The sequence below is a fragment of the Pseudophryne corroboree genome, chromosome 9 (genome assembly GCF_028390025.1).
Source record: "Pseudophryne corroboree isolate aPseCor3 chromosome 9, aPseCor3.hap2, whole genome shotgun sequence".
Classification (NCBI taxonomy): domain Eukaryota; kingdom Metazoa; phylum Chordata; class Amphibia; order Anura; family Myobatrachidae; genus Pseudophryne; species Pseudophryne corroboree.
Genome location: NC_086452.1, coordinates 172,879,268 through 172,892,336, shown reverse-complemented (window position 1 = coordinate 172,892,336; position 13,069 = coordinate 172,879,268).

Genomic DNA, 13,069 nt, shown 5'->3' with positions numbered 1-13,069 from the left:
TGAGTACCGTATGGGTACGCACTTAGCGTAGCAGACGCTAAGCCGTGGGCGCGACGCACGAGCGGCACGTACGCTCACAGAATGATATACAGTAAACCTTGTTAATAAATCAATGTAAGGGTATGCTTATACTCTAAACCTTAGTAGTCAAATATTGTAACGATGTAACGCCTAAAAACCTTAACAATGTGTATGCTGTTAGAGCGATTAAAACGCTAAGAAAGCCCTTTGCAGGAAAGTGAAAACACAATACCAGGTTTTGCTAAAACCACAGGGCTCTAACACCGCAGTGGATTATTCAGAGAAAAAGGGGAAAACAGATACAAGTTATACACTACAAGCTAACAAGGAAATATAAACAGAATAACAGAGAATAATGATGATGATGACTACAGAGAATATACATACGTGTGCGTTCGCAAGCGCGACCTGGATCCAGTCCTCAGCTATTCAGGTAGAAAGCCTTCAGAGTCTTGAGGCTGGCCAGGCAACAGTGGTCTTTTTATACACAACATGCATACACAATACAATGGTCCCTGTTATCTCATTGTTCATTGGACACAGGGATGTGTCTCTACATTACAGCAAAGGTCATAGGTGGATTTGAACAGGTGGGCTGTGTCTTTACCCAACTGCTCTGGTGGGAGGTATCCTCAGGATTCCCGCCGCATGTGTAATTTACAGCAAATACAGTTAATGTTCATAATCTACTTCTGTACATAACTATACGCTGGAGCAAGCGATCCTTTCCTAACTAACACCGGAATGTTACCCTTAAAATACCATACAGCTGGATACTAGACACCACCTTTCAACCTTTATCTGACCCTTCCTATCATACAAAGAGGAATCTCTCTGTCCAGGAACTGTTTAAACTAATCATACTCGCTGACATGGTCTAGGGGAATATTACCTACAAAATGCACTATTTGGGTTAAATATGCTACGTTCGAGTCGCACGCTACACGCTCACAAACTCCGCCGTAAATACACATATCATGCGCAAGAGTCGCTGGAGCGTCTCTTACGCAACTTGCGGGTATGTGTACGCACGGGGGACCAGGTGCACGAGCAGCGTGCATGTGCATGAGGGGTTAGTACAAGGGATATGCATCATGATATTTTTCGACTTTGACACCCCTTTATCTCTTTATTTTGCAACATGGTAAGACCAGAATGCAACAATTATAGAAAGTGCACCAACCTATTAATGGCCATCAGTCACTGACATTATTGAGAGAGAACTATGGGGGGAGATGTATTATTATTATTATTATAATTACATTTTATTTATAAGGTGCCACAAGTGTTTTGCAGCGCCGTACATACAGTAAACATTAGAACAATACAGGGTACACAGAACTTAACATTACAGCAACTGAAAACCTAAAATGGAGCACAGGTAACAATTAGCACCACAATTCTCAGTACACAATATAGCTTAGATCAGGGCTGGCCAAACCAGTCCTCGAGATCTACCAACAGTTCACATTTTCCAGACCACCTAGCTGGTGCACAGGTGTAGTCATTACTTATTAAGATGTGCTGCATTCATTCCTAACTGACCATTCTACAGATCTCCAGGAGGCATGGAAAACATGAACTGTTGGTAGATCTCGAGGACCGGTTTGGCCAGCCCTGGCTTAGATGTAAGGAAGCAATTGAGTAATTAGAATACTACTAGGGGCAGTCAGCCACTGGAAGAGATAAACTGTAATGAGCGAGAGGAGATGTAGGTATACTGTAGACATTCGCTGCGTAGGAGAGAGCTGTAATTGGAGTGTGAGAGAAGAGCAGGGCTGTTTCCAGACAAATTGGCTTCTAGTGCGAACTGTAGAAAAATGCCCGCCTTTCCCCTCCAGGCATTCTAAGATGTAAATACTAGGGGGCTCACTAAAATGGGCGTGCCTTTCAGGAAAAGGATACCTTACACCCCAGTTTTTGACCCTGCACCTTCAGACGTTGGCAAACAAAAGAAAAAGGAAAATCCACCATATTATGCCCCACACAGTAATGCCCCTTGCATCATATTATGCCCCAAACAGTAAATGCCACTTGCACCATATGCCCTACACAGTAAATGCCCCTTGCACCATATGCCCCACACAGTAAATGCCCTTTGCACCTAATTATGCCCCACACTGCAATGCATCTTGCACCATATTATGCCCCTTGCACCATATGTCCCACACAGTAATACCCCTTGCACCATATGTCCCACACAGTAAATACCCCTTGCACCATTGCCAGCCTCACATAATAATCCTGCCCCACTACCTGCTCATTGTCAGGGGTTTCACTCCGCAGCCTTCCTTTAGCTGCCTGCAGTGTCACACGCCATAGGCGGCGTTCACCGCGCTTACCCCTGCGTGCCTGCTGGTCTGTGTTGCGGCCTCCGCCTTCGGTGGTCCACGGGCTCCGGCGTCTGGCTGGCGCGGCTCCTGGCGGTTCCCCGGGGCAGGGGCACCGCCATGACACCCGGCATCACGTGGGCGGGGAGCAGGTGACGTCATCAGACTGTTCCGCCAATCCAGCGGAGGCGCGAGATTCAAAGTCAGATGCCGGGCAGAGCCTCGGCGCCTGAGTATCGTCTTTTCCCCTGACGTGGATACCAGTGCTCTTGTTCCCGACGTATCTCTCTGCAGTCGTACCCCAGTGTCTCCGGCACTTCCAGGTGCCAGTTGCTGCACAGTTCAGCGTATACTGTGGCTGGTGTGGTTCTTTGCAATCCAGTCACCAGTGCTTCTTGGAGTCAGCGTGTGCTGCGGGCTAATCACCGCTCTCAAGTTCTACAAATCATCAGTATCTTTAAACACCGCTCTCAAGTTCTACAAATCATCAGTGTCTTTAATCACCGCTCTCAAATCATCCAAATCATCAGTGTCTTTAACCACCGCTCCCAAGTTTTGCAAGTTGCCAGTGTCTTTAACCACCGCTCTCAAGTTCTACAAATCATCAGTGTCTTTAATCACCGCTCTCAAGTCATACAAATCATCAGTGTCTTTAACCACCGTTCACAAGCTCTACAAATCATCAGTGTCTTTAACCACCGTTCACAAGCTCTACAAATCATCAGTGTCTTTAACCACCGTTCTCAAGTTCTACAAATCATCAGTGTCTTTAACCACCGTTCTCAAGTTCTACAAATCATCAGTGTCTTTAACCACCGCTCATGAGTGTTTCGAATCGTCAGAGTCTTTAACCACCGTTCACCAGTTCTTCAAATCACCGGTATCTTTAAAAACATCACTTACAAGTTCTTCAGTCATTATTATCTTGTATCAACACTCACAAGTACTTCTTTTCCTGGAATCCTTAGCATTGCTTACAAGTTCTCCTATAGGCCTGGACATTTCCCCATACGTTCCTTCTCTGCCATGTGACATTGTGTTGCTCTCTTCCTGCAATAAAGTTTTCCTCTCCCCTACCATTGGGAGAACCCCCGAGTTCACAACACCTCCAACCTAGGTCAGTGACAGTATACTCAGGCCTCATGGACCCGGGGGATCGGAGCCCAGAGGCAAGTACCATCCAGGACTTGATTTCTCGAGTACAAAGTCAGGAAGCAGCACAGGGCCAGGTGATGCATCATCTCCAGGAATTGTCTGGCCGGCTGGATCAAATTCAGACTTCTCTGGCTTCAGTAGTACCGGCCCCAGCTCCAGTGCCTGCTCCAGTGGTTGTTTCTAGTAATGTTCCACCCTCCTCTGGAACCAGGTCACGCCTTCAGCTCCCTGCTCCTTCTTGCTATAATGGGAATCCTAAGAATTGCCGTGGTTTTCTCAATCAGTGCGAGGTACACTTTGAACTTCTTTCACATAACTTCCCTACTGATCGATCCAAGGTGGCATACATTATTTCTTTGCTCGAGGGTTCAGCGTTTGATTGGGTGTCTCCGTTATGGGAGCGATCTGATCCATTGGTTTCTAGTTACACCAATTTCATTGCGTCATTCCGGAGGATCTTTGATGAGCTAGGCAGGACGACCGCTGCCTCTGCGGACTTGCTTCGTGTCCGACAAGGCTTTCGTTCAGTGGGACAGTATGTGATTAATTTTCAGACCATAGCCTCAGAACTGCGTTGGAATAATGATGCCCTTCGGGCTGCCTTTTGGAACGGGCTCTCCGATCGACTAAAGGACGAGTTGGTCACTAGAGATTTGCAGGATTCTTTAGATCAGTTGATCTCGCTCTGTGTAAAGGTGGATCTTCGCATGCAGGAATGAGGTGGCGAATGTAGTCGGTCAGATTGATCAAGGGTCCGATCTTTTCCGTCTAAGCAAACGGTTATTCCAAGTCCTGATGAACCCATGCAGATTAATCGATCTCGGCTGTCCCCGGAAGAACGTCAGCGTCATCGTGAGGGTAGACTCTGCCTCTTCTGTGGAGCCGCGGATCATTTTCTCAAGTTTTGCAAGTCTCGTCCGGGAAACGGGCAGTCCTAGCTTGTTCCGGAGGAGTCGAGCTAGGGGTTTCTTCTAAACCTTCTCCGTCAGTGGACTGTTTACTCTCCGTGTCGCTGTTCTCTGAGTCAATAGCCAAACCCGTTAAGGCTCTGCTGGACTCAGGGGCTGCAGGAAATTTTATTTCCCTTTCCTGTGCTCAGAATCTGGGTTTTCAGCTACGGTCGGTCGAACGACCTATTACGTTGACTGCTATCAATGGTACCCAAATTTCTAACGGTCTAATTTCAAGTTGTACAGTACCAATCAAACTGCAAGTGGGAGCTCTGCATCAAGAACATCTGGAGTTCCTACTGATTCGGGAGATGCCCCACGATCTGGTTCTTGGCCTTCCTTGGCTTAAACTTCACAACCCTCACGTCGACTGGTGTTCGACACAAATAACATCTTGGAGTCCTTTTTGTCATTCAAATTGTCTCACCCCTGTCTATCCGCTCCGTGTATCTTCCAAGTCAGATGAAGGGCTCATTCTGGAGGCCTATGGGGAGTTTTCTGACGTGTTCTCGGAGCAAGCGGCCGATCTGCTACCCCCGCATAGACCCTGGGACTGTCCCATTGAGCTCATTCCGGGGGAAATGCCACCTCGGGGTCGCACTTATCCCTTATCTTTACCCAAGACCCAAGCTATGTCGGACTATATCAAGTCTAATCTGCAGAAAGGATTCATCCGCCCCTCTACCTCCTCGGCGGGGGCGGGTTTCTTTTTTGTGAAGAAGAAGGATGGAGGGCTAAGACCATGTATTGACTATCGTGGTCTAAATGATGTCACCATTAAGAATAAGTATCCTTTGCCACTCATTACGGAGCTCTTTGATAGAGTTCGCGGAGCCTGAGTTTTCACCAAACTTGATTTAAGGGGAGCTTATAATTTGATACGTATCCGACAGGGAGACGAATGGAAGACGGCCTTCAATACCAGGGATGGGCATTACGAGTACCTGGTAATGCCGTTTGGCCTCAGCAATGCTCCTGCCGTGTTCCAGGGATTCATTAACGAAGTCTTTCGGGATATGCTATACCTAAGTATCGTGGTATATTTGGATGAAATTCTAATATTTTCTAAAAATCTCACAGAGCACAGAATACAGGTCAAAGAGGTACTTCTTCGATTACGAGAGAATCATCTTTATGGCAAGATTTCCAAATGTACTGTACCTTTGAGGTTTCTTCTATTCCATTTCTTGGTTACATCATTTCGGGCACGGAGCTTCGTATGGATCCAGAGAAACTCACTGCCATCCGGGACTGGACTCAGCCTCTTTCTTTGAAAGCGGTACAACGATTTCTGGGCTTTGCAAATTACTACCGGAAATTCATAAAGGGATTCTCTACCATCTTGGCACCTATTACTGCCCTAACCAAGAAGGGTTCTGACTCAAGTCATTGGTCCTCTGAAGCTATAGCAGCGTTCGCTCAGTTAAAGGCAGCCTTTATGTCCGCTCCAGTACTTCAGCAACCAGATTTTTCAAAACCATTCTTTTTGGAGGTTGATGCTTCCACAGTAGGCATAGGTGCCGTGCTTTCGCAGTACGCTCCAGATGGGAAGTTACATCCATGTGGTTTCCATTCTCGCAAATTCTCTCCTGCGGAACAGAATTACACCATTGGAGACAAAGAACGTTTGGCAATAAAATCTGCCTTGGAGGAATGGAGATATCTTTTGGAAGGAGCTAAACACCTAATTACAATTTTCACTGATCATAAGAATTTGCTGTACCTCAAGACGGCCCAGTGCTTGAATCCCCATCAAGCTAGATGGGCGCTCTTCTTTACTCGGTTTTCATTTGTCATTAAGTACCGCGCTGGGACTTTTAACACCAAGGCTTTATCCCATTCCTTAACAGCTTCGGATGAGGAGAATTCCGTTGAGAAGGCTTTGATTCTCAGCCCAGTTTCTATGTCAGCGGCTCCCACCGCTCTGGGTCCTCCTCCTGGGAGGATGTCTGTGCCAGCTAAATTTCGACCAAGGTTGTTGCAGTGGGCTCATATCTCCAAGTTTTCCGGTCATCCTGGAGTTCAAAAGATGTGGGAGTTTCTACGAATGTCTTACTGGTGGGACACTATGAAGAAGGATATTCAAGATTATGTCAACTCATGTCCTCAGTGTGCTCAGCACAAAATTCCTCGTTTGCCTCCTGCGGGGTTGTTGCATCCACTGTCCATTCCTCAGAGGCCTTGGACCCATATCTCTATGGACTTTGTCACTGAATTGCCCCTCTCCAAGGGTCACAATACTATCTGGGTAATTATCGACCGTTTCTCTAAGATGGCACATTTTGTACCTTTGACCGGGTTACCATCAGCGCCCAAGTTGGCTTTGTTATTTATCCGAGAACATTTCCGCCTGCACAATTTACCTCAGGAAATCGTCTCTGACCGGGGGTACAATTCACTGCAAGGTTCTGGAGAGCTCTCTGTACGGCCTTACAAATAAAACTCAAGTTTTCATCCGCTTACCATCCACAGACCAACGGGCAAACTGAACGCGTCAATCAAGATTTAGAGACTTTTCTCCGTGTTTATCTCTCTCCCTCGCAAGATGATTGGGTGGAACTGTTGCCATGGGCCGAGTTTGCCCATAATCATCTGTACCACTCTTCGACTGGTGAGTCCCCATTTTTCATTAATTATGGGTTCCATCCTCAAGTTCCTGAATTACCCATTTGTCCTCCGGAGGATGTTCCTGCTGCAGCCTCTACTCTTCGGCACTTCAGTCAAATTTGGAGTCGAGTTCATTCTAATCTCAAGAGAGTCTCCGGCTGCTATAAGTTCTTTGCTGATAGGAAGTGACGAGCAGCTCCCCAATACAAGGTTGGTGACAGGGTATGGCTCTCCACCCGCAACCTCCGGTTAAAGGTGCCCACTATGAAGTTCGCCCCAAAGTTTATTGGTCCTTACCCCGTGTTACAAGTCCTGAATCCGGTTGTCTGCAAATTGGGATTGCCTTCCCACCTCCGGATACCAAACTCCTTTCATGTTTCTCTCCTTCGCCCCCTTATTTTAAACCATTTAAAGTCCCCGAGGCCAACCTCTGCAGAGTCTGAAGCTGGAACGGACTTTGAAATCAAAGCCTTTCTTGTTCACCGCGCTTACCCCTGCGTGCCTGCTGGTCTGTGTTGCGGCCTCTGCCTTCGGTGGTCCACGGGCTCCGGCGTCTGGCTGGCACAGCTCCCGGCGGTTCCCCGGGGCAGGGGCACCGCCATGACACCCGGCATCACGTGGGCGGGGAGCAGGTGATGTCATCGGACTGTTCCGCCAATCCAGCGGAGGAGCGAGATTCAAAGTCAGACGCCGGGCAGAGCCTCAGCACCTGAGTATTGTCTTTTCCCCTGACGTGGATGCCAGTGCTCTTGTTCCCGACGTATCTCTCTGCAGTCGTACCCCAGTGTCTCCGGCACTTCCAGGTGCCAGTTGCTGCACAGTTCAGCGTATACTGCGGCTGGTGTGGTTCTTTGCAATCCAGTCACCAGTGCTTCTTGGAGTCAGCGTGTGCTGCGAGCTAATCACCGCTCTCAAGTTCTACAAATCATCAGTGTCTTTAATCACCGCTCTCAAGTTCTACAAATCATCAGTGTCTTTAATCACCGTTCTCAAATCACCCAAATCATCAGTGTCTTTAACCACCGCTCCCAAGTTTTGCAAGTTGCCAGTGTCTTTAACCACCGCTCTCAAGTTCTACAAATCATCAGTGTCTTTAACCACCGCTCCCAAGTTTTGCAAGTTGCCAGTGTCTTTAACCACCGCTCTCAAGTTCTACAAATCATCAGTGTCTTTAATTACTGCTCTCAAGTCATACAAATCATCAGTGTCTTTAACCACCGTTCACAAGCTCTTCAAATCATCAGTGTCTTTAACCACCGTTCACAAGCTCTACAAATCATCAGTGTCTTTAACCACCGTTCTCAAGTTCTACAAGTCATCAGTGTCTTTAACCACCGTTCTCAAGTTCTACAAATCATCAGTGTCTTTAACCACCGCTCACGAGTGTTTCAAATCGTCAGAGTCTTTAACCACCGTTCACCAGTTCTTCAAATCACCGGTGTCTTTAAAAACATCACTTACAAGTTCTTCAGTCATTATTATCTTGTATCAACACTCACAAGTACTTCTTTTCCTGGAATCCTTAGCATTGCTTACAAGTTCTCCTATAGGCCTGGACATTTCCCCATACGTTCCTTCTCTGCCATGTGACATTGTGTTGCTCTCTTCCTGCAATAAAGTTCTTTAATATTTTCACCAAGCTTTACTGTCAGAGTCCTGTATGAGGAAGACCTATATTAAGCCATCCCTGTTCCAACCCAACTGTGGCTCCTTTCCCCTACCATTGGGAGAACCCCCGAGTTCACAACACCTCCAACCTAGGTCAGTGACATGCAGCTGTCCTTCATTTCCAGCCGGCACTTCAGGGGAGCAATGTCCCTCCTAAAATGGCTGGCGCCACCTCTAGCATCCTTCAAAACTGTCTCCTCTGTGGCGTCAGCCATTTTGGAGGGATATTTTCAATAGTATTTTATGCCGCAGGCGCCCTGTGTGATCGCACAGCTTGTCCGGCCCCAAAAATGGCCCTGGAGAAGAGGGATCTGAAAGCAGGAGGGAAGAGCACCCTACTCCACAGAGCTCACAATCTAAGGGTTGGTGGGAGACTGACAGTTGACATGTGGTGTGAGCAAGAAAGGCATATATGGCCAATGCATAAGGCAGATGAGTGGCCTAAAGACTAGGTTATGTGGAATACGCTTTGATGAACAAATGGACACTGGTTTTTCAGTGTCCATTTGAAGCTTTACAAGGTCGGGGAGAGTCTAATAGAGTGAGGGAGCTCATTCCAGTGAAGGGGGCAGCGCGGGCAAAATTTTGGATTTGCGCATGGGATGCAGTGACCAGGGTAGAGGAGAGGTGACGGTCATTGGCCAACTGGAGTGGGCAGGAGGGAGTATGTAGGGAGATGAGGTTGGAGATGTAGGAAGTGTAACAAGTGGATAAGTGGACCAGTGGAGAAGTTTCCCACAGCAACCAATCTGTCTCCACCTCTCATTTTATAGAATGTACTTGCTAAATGCTACCAAGAAGCTGATTGGTTAATATTAGCAACTTCTCCTTTGGTCCATTTCTCTACTCTTTATTCACACTTCTTGATACATCTCCCCTAAGAGTTGTTTGTTATTTATATTAATTACATAGTAGTATTAAAGATTGTGATTTATTTGTTGAGTGTGGGACTGGGGATTAGATTTAGAGGTATTTTGAGATTATTGATATTGCATGAGTTACCTTGGTATGTAAAGAGCTGGTTGGAGGAATGAAGGTTGGTTCACTATACTTACACACCCGGCTATAGGGACTTCTCTGATGAACCCCCCCTTTCCTTGAAAGAATAAGGAGAGTTTGTGTGGGATCACTGCTATGAAAGTCAACCAGAAAATATCCATAGTTAGTTAATCCCACCAATAATAATAGTCAAATAAGAGGCAGCGAAGCAACCAGAGAGGAGTGATAAGGACAATCTCACTCCCCACTTCCCAGTAGCCTGCAGACGCACAATACACAGATCTGCCTGGCTGCCAAGAGGTAGGCAGAGGATTGTGAAACTAATAAGCATTTCAACTATCTTATAAATAGCTAGAATTAGTACAGTTGCTACATATTTGCAAATAGCTCATGCGTTAAGTGTGTGACTCATACAGGTGGTCTAGTGTTTGAATCATTTGTCTAGTATAAAGTTACTGTAAGTTATTAATAGTAAGATGTAAAGTGGTAATACATTATTATGTAGATCTCATGATTTATGTTTGACTATAATACAGGAGGTCTAGGGTTCAAATCCACAAGAAGTGCTGTGCATTTTATATAGTCCATCAGATGTGGCAGTATTTAAATAGCTGTTGGAAGGCATCTTTAATCAGTCACCTTGCTCTGAGCGTACCAAGCCCCACTCCACCCACCAGTGCCGTTACTAGACATTTTAGCGCTGTGTGCAAATAGGGCATTAGCGCCCCCTACGTAAAAAGGGGCAGTGCATGCCATAGGCGCGCGCAAAAAATATAGGGGCATGGCTTCATGGGGAAGGGGTGTGGCAACAAAATAATACCAATTCACATTACATATTATAGTACTCTCCATTATTCAGATTACACCGCACAGTAGCGTCACTACACCAGGTACAGCCCCTCTTACACATTACGGTGGACAGATTCCCCTTTTTACATATTACGGCAGACAGCATCCTCCTTTTACACATTACGGCAGACAGCATCCGCTTTTTACACATTATGGCAGACAGCGTCCCCCTTTTTACACATTACGGCAGACAGCGTCCCTTTTTTTACACATTACGGCAGACTGTGTCCCTTTTTTACACATTACAGCAGACAGAGTCCCCCTTTTACACATTAGGTAGACAGACCGATAGATAGATAGATAGATAGATAGATAGATAGATAGATAGACAGATAGAATAGAATAGATGATACTTACCATCTCTCAGGCAGTCAAGCTCCTCGGTGCTGGCAGTTCCGGGTGGCAGGGGAGAAGGAGGAGGAGGGAGGGGGAGCAGGGAGCCGCAGCAGTGCACTGTAATTACTGGCGGCGCCGCATGCAGCTGTACCTCTCCATCAGCATTGGCTGGCCGCCGCCGCTGTGAATGCTGGGATGAGGGAAGCGCATCCCAGCATTCACAGCAGCGCCGGGCCAGCCAATGCGGAAGGAGAGGGACTGCTGCAGCAGTGCCGCTACAAATTACATAGCGCTGCTGCGGCTCCCCCGCTCCCCCACCCTCCTCCTCCTTCTCCGCTGCTCCCTCTCCTCCTCTGGCACAGACGGCTTGTAATGAGTCAAATTGACTCATTACAAGCCGCTGGCCATTGCCCCCTTAGTGCGACTGTGCTGTGTGCCAGGCACACCTGGCACACACGTAGTTACGGCACTGCCATCCACCACTATATCTTACATCAAAGTTGAACATGGGAACTTAGAATGCAAGGTTCACTGCAGAGATGGGTGGAATCTCAATGGCAAAACAAAATTACTGTAGAAGAAAAAAAATTACAAGTACAGCAGTAGTAGGAGGGCCAACAGTAAGGTGAGGCAGTAGAGATGACAGGGGGGGGGGGGTAATTCAAACCTGATCGCTATGCAGCGATTTTTGCACTGGTGCGATCGGATAGTCCCACCTACGGGGGGAGTGTTTTCTAGCTGTGCAAGTATGCGAACGCATGTGTACCAGAGCTGCACAAACTGATTTTGTGCAGTCTCTGCACAGCCCAGAACTTACTCAGCCGCTGCGATCACATCAGCCTATTAGGGACCGGAATTGACGTCAGGAACCCTCCCTGCATATGCTTGGACTCGCCTGCGTTTTTCCAACTACTCCCAGAAAACGGTCAGTTGCCACCCACCCTCTTCCTGTCAATCTCCTTGCGATCACCCGTGCGTTCATAAATATCGCACCATACCATCGCTGATCGGCGATCCCCATTGGTGCACAGGCATGCGCAGCTCAGATCTGATCGCAGGCTGTGAGAAAACGCAGCCTAGCGATCAGGTCTGAATCGGCCCCAGTGTGCGGCAGCCTCCAGTCAGATAACATTCTCAGCACATGCTAACCACCTGCAACTTTTATCAATGTGACACAAGTAGACCAATAATAAAATAAAACCTTGACGCAATGAATAACACACAGTTTACCTGTGTGGAAATTTGATGCATTGCATACAGTATATTGGAAATTATTAATAATTTTCGGCTTAAAATAAATAGTATTATACTAATGAGGATAACTTAATATTAAAAAAGATAATGGGTGTGTGGGGATATTGATTAGCTGGGTAACATATATAGTATAGTAATGCTTTATGTGTAACTTGCATCTGAAGTATTAACAATTACAGTACAGTATGCCAGTAAATTTATTGCAAATACTGTCATATTTTTTGTGCCTATGTTTACAACTGCCTTGTGTACTACTGTATTACTGTACGGAACGTCCATGGCACTGTCGGATCCATGCAACTATTTATCTACCAGGTTTCAGGATTGCCAGGAAGTCAGGGCTTGCTGCAGCACCACCTCCACCCACTGCATTACTGTAGTTTTTATCAGCGGTGTACCGGCCACTTAGCAGTGGAGCTGTGCACTGCATGGTGTGATACAGCCAGGGTTGGATTGGCACACATGCATACAGGGGAAGCCCCCAGTGGGCCATACTACATACCCCCTCCCTCTAGTGATAAGGTTCCAGACTGTGCACTCAAATTATACTGTACATTGGGGGTCATTCCGAGTTGTTCGCTCGTTGCTGATTTTCGCTATGCTGCGATTTGTTGCTAAATGCACATGTGCAAGGCATGCAGGGCGCATGCGCTTAGTTATTCAACTAAAAACTTAGTAGATTTGCTGTGGATCCTGCGGCGCTTTTCAGTCGCACTGCTGATCGTGAATGATTGACAGGAAAGGGGCGTTTCTGGGTGGTAACTGAGCGTTTTCCGGGAGTGTGCTAAAAAACGCAGGCGTGTCAGGAAAAAACACAGGAGTGTCTGGAGAAACGGGGGAGTGGCTGTCCGAATGCAGGGCGTGTTTGTGACGTCAAACCAGGAACTAAACGGACTGAGC